Below are 4,422 nucleotides of genomic sequence, written 5' to 3'. Positions count from 1 at the left end.
AAATATGCCCGCCTGCAGCAGCAGCAATTGGGTGTTTCCCTTCCTGGAGCTGACTCAGGCTGTTCGCTGAGCTGGAGCCAGATCACTGGTAACGTTCCAGCCCGGGAGGCTTTGGTGGGAAATGTTCCAACAAGGCTCTGATCCTGCAATCAGCCCCCTCTGCTGGTGTGGAGGGGTCACTGGGGCTTCACATGGACATCAGCTTCCCCTTGTCCTGCTGAGCTGACAGAACTGTGTGTCTAAGCAATGATATTTAGGCTTGGCAGAATTCATTTGATTTCATATGTAATTTTGACAGATAAGATTAATATTTATTTGTAAGATTTTTTTGTATTTATCTATTTAAACTTTCAAAGTTTCAGTTTTTATCAATATTATTGTTCACAGTTGTGGGAAATTGGGGGGGGGTCAGACAATATTTTAGTCAGACAATTATTTTAGGACAGTAGACACAAAAATTCAAAAAGTTAAAAAGTGTAACTGTTAAAACACAAATTGTCAACATCTCATGTCAAAACATGTGAAGTAAATATCCTTAAATTACACTCTAGTAAGTTCTCAAGCAGCATTTTTCTTACTGTTCCTATTTGTCAATTTCAGTTCTTATCAATGGAAACGTTTTTTCATCAGTTTGTGTGTGCAAAGTGAAATCAACATTTACCGCTCAAACCTCCTGCAGGAAACAGTCTCCAGGATCCCGGACACATCCTCTGAGAATAAAAAAACAAAGTCATGATGACAACTAGGGTACGTAACAGTAGCCCCCTCTTTGTTGCAATAGCCTCAAGTGCCCAGAAGAGTGAACAGTTCTTACCTCCAGGAGATGAATGGGATCTTCCATCTAAGCCTCAATGGGACCCGTATTGCTTGGTTTGACGGGATGAGATCATCTGTCCGCACTGCCTTCTGAGCTGGGCTGGCTGCAGCATACATCTGTGTAAGAGGCTGGGACAGAAACTGGAAGAGAGATGTTACAATCAGGGTCCAGGCATCCCAAAAGGAGAACAGAGGGTCTGAAACCAAAAGGCTAAGCAATCAAAGCAGGGGATTCGACAGAGAATTTTTGTACCATACAGGGACATCAAATAAGGTCTGTTAGGAAAGCTGAGATGTTAGTCTGGAAACTGCTAAGGACAAGATTGTGACTCTTAAGACTCAGTTTTAGTCACTACAAAGTGTGTTTTGTTTTGTTTGTCTGTTTGAAATTTGTCTCTTTCTCTTGCTTAGTATCACTTAAATCTCTTCGTTGTTACTATGCTTCCCAAAGCACCAAAGTATTGTGTGTGTGAGTGAAGTGAGAGTCTCCAGCTTACCTAACAGGCTGAGCAGTGCCCTGTTTCTTTGAAGGTAGCGAATAATTTTGGAGTGGTGCTGGGCACAGAGTCCATGGGCAGTTCACTAGACATCTCCTGTGAAGCCCAAAGAGAACAAAGGAGCATGAGAGATGCAGGCCCCACTGACCCATGGGAACTTCCCATAGAAGAGGCTACACAGTGCTCCAGACACAGCCAGCAGGATCCCTCCCACAAGCTGGGCCATGTCCTTCCCCTCCCAACCCCACAGCTTCTTCCACACCCCAGCCTCAGTAACCCCTCCCATCTCCCTGGTCTCCCCACCCACTCTCCAATACCAGGCTGTTTCCATAATGGAAGCAGCTTTGTACCAGAGTTCACTCACCGCTAGATCCTGGCCAGGCCTCGTCTCACACCCCGTTGATAGTCACTCTTGCAGTTTGTTGGCTGGGAACTCAGCCCTCCAGCCAGGTGACTGTCCTTTAGTCCACTCCTACCCGGGTCACGCTCCTTCCAAACAAAGTCCAAAAACGTCTTGAACAGAAACAAGGCCTTCCACCCTCGTGGGGAGCTCTTCCTCAGCCTGATTTCAGCTTGATCTGCCCTTCTTGGGTTTCTATGGTCTTCTATGTCCCCTTCCTTAGGGATGGTGGGAGAACCCAGTCCTACCCTGGACTCCAGGTTTTGGCCCAAGGCCGTATACTGAACAGCTAGGGCTGCTTCTGTACTTTTGCTGCTTTTTTCCCTTGTTTCCTCTCGGGTGGGGCTCACTTGGTCATCAATTTGGCCTAGTTCCAGGCTTTGCAGCCACAGGCCAAGCCACCCTGTGAAATACCCTCCTCCTTAAAATCCAGCCCAACCCGGGGGCAAGTTCTACTCTTGTCCAGTATTCATCCTCACCATCTCGTCGCTGTCACCGGCTGTGCACTTATACAGCCTGGGCGCGCGGCATCTCCAGCTCCCCAGCCAGCTCGCTCACCAGAACTCAGAGGCATCCTTCTCTTCCTGCAGCTACTCATTCTCATTAACAACTGCTTGCAGAGCCTTGTTCTGAAGCCACTAGCTTCTTCTGTAGCCTTTTTTCTACTGCCGCTGCATCCCCCAAAACCTTTTCCATCAGGGTCTGAGCACACACCACTGCTCAACTCTTGTGCCTGGTTCATCTCTGTGCCAACCATTTAATCCTTCACCTCCCTGCAGCACCTGACAGGTGTGTTGGAGGAGGGTCTGCAAGGTCCACGGCCATCCCTGCCATCTCCACCTAGCCTGCCTCATATGTGTTTGTCCAAGAGGACGCCTTCTCCTTTCTTTCTAACTTCTTGGGACCCTGGCCCCTCCATTTGCCATTCAGGAATTTCCTATGCAGGCCGGGTCTTTCGATATGGCCTGCTTCTCTGCACTCAAACCAAAGAACTTTTGTTCCCATCTTGGCATTAGGCTATGCTTGTACACTTTCTCATGCCCTGCTCTCCTGGGCTAACCTTCTCAGCACAGCCCCAGCATGCTCTCCAAGTCTGCTCTTTTTGTCCATGGGCGTAGCAGGTTGATTTCCCTTTGCAGGATCTCTCACAGGTATTGCTGCTGCTCCCTCAGGATTACCAGCAGCATCTGTAGCTCTGCCTGCACTTCCTTCTGCTTCTGTTGGGTTTCTAGGAGCTGCTGGAGAAACCCAAGCCCTGCTTTGGTTGCTTAACCAGTCCCTGGAACTCAAATGGGAAATCCCACTTGGGGGGACAGACCTTCATTCAGTAACCAAGACTTCCATAATTTGGCCCTCTGGCCGGCTTACCACCTTTAGTCCATGCTTCTGGGGCTCAGCTTCTCACACACTCAAAGTCCAAAGAACTCTCCCCAGAGAAAAAAGTTCTTCTGCTCTGGCTGGGGCTCTGGCTCAGCCTGCAGCTCCCTTGCTGGGCTTGGTAACCCTCTCTGGGGGCATGTATGCCCCCTTCTTTGGGGCCAGTAGAGGAACCCTGTCCCATCTTGACACTGGTAGCAGCCCAGGGCTCTGTACTCAACAGCTAGGTCTGCTCTTTTCTCTTTGCTGCAGGTTTCCCTGGGCACATCCTACCTCTCTTCTCAAGTTCTCTTCTAGGCTTTCCTTGCTGCTTTCAACTTCCTACTTAGTTCTCATTCCAGTTCATAGCCCAGGTAGGCTTTATCACCGCTGAAGTCTGGTTCTTTCGGGGCCTATACATGGTCCCTCTGAGGTAGGACTCATTCTGTAATCAGTTTGGCTAAGCCCCAGACTCTGCAGCCCAAGGGAAAGCACTCTCCTTTCCCTGTTACAGACCTGCACTGCCCAGTCCTGCTCTTATTGGGTTGAGGTGAGTCTTGCCCACATGCTCAGGGTTTAGCTGATCGCCACTTTGGGGCTCGGGAAGAAATTTTCCTCCAGGGCAGATTGGCAGAGTCCCTTGGGGGTTTTCACCTTCCTCTGCAGTATAGGGCATGTGTGGTTCACTTGCTGGAGGAATCTCTGCACCTTAAAGTGTTGAAACCATTATTTGAGGACTTCAGTAGTTCAGACATAGGTTAGGGGTTTATTACAAGAGTGGGTGGGTGAGATTCTGTGGCCTGTATTGTGCAGGAGGTCAGACTAGAGGATCATAATGGTCCCTTCTGACCTTAAAGTCTAGGAGTCCATGAGTTCAGACCTGGTTTCCAGAGGGGCTAAGTTCACAAAGGCTCGGCTGGCTGCAGTTGGAGTTTTGCTGGTTCTGGTGACTTTGACATTCATCATTCAGAGGCTGACAGGTTTGTTGAGGGGATGGTGAAACCCCATTGCTGATCAGAAGGAGGTCAGAGTCAGGTCTCTAGGAGCTGAAGGTTCGTTTGTCCTGCTGCGGGAAGTGGAGCTGGAGAGCGGAGTTGTTATGTGAATGAGACTGCATGATGGAGTTGGAGACTGAGGGACCGGAGCCTCCTCTCAGAAACACTCCCAGGAGAACAGGTTTGAGGACATCTCTGGGGAGCCTCTTGCTAGGAAAAAAACAAGAGTGGCACATTGATGGAGATGTCTCTGTCCCAGGGATGGGGGAAACTCCCAACCAGGCTATGCAGCAGGGATCCCATTTCTCCCCCAGGAGACCCATATGCCCAAAGAAGTAAATGGCTCTTACCTCCATGA

At 49.3% G+C, this 4,422-nt stretch overlaps 1 long non-coding RNA gene across 1 annotated transcript; it reads right to left on the bottom strand.

Moving 5' to 3' along the window:
- Positions 1-395: 395 nt before the first annotated feature.
- LOC120383817 lies at positions 396-2,158 on the bottom strand. The gene is made up of 4 exons (XR_005588535.1): positions 1,678-2,158; positions 1,314-1,409; positions 815-957; positions 396-710 (listed from the first exon to the last, which is right to left on the bottom strand). It is a non-coding gene; the product is annotated as an uncharacterized LOC120383817 (long non-coding RNA).
- Positions 2,159-4,422: the final 2,264 nt, after the last annotated feature.

The sequence above is a fragment of the Mauremys reevesii genome, linkage group 15 (assembly GCF_016161935.1).
Source record: "Mauremys reevesii isolate NIE-2019 linkage group 15, ASM1616193v1, whole genome shotgun sequence".
Classification (NCBI taxonomy): Eukaryota; Metazoa; Chordata; order Testudines; family Geoemydidae; genus Mauremys; species Mauremys reevesii.
Note: the sequence above shows the minus strand (reverse complement) of the source record. Positions and strands in the feature narration are given on the sequence as shown.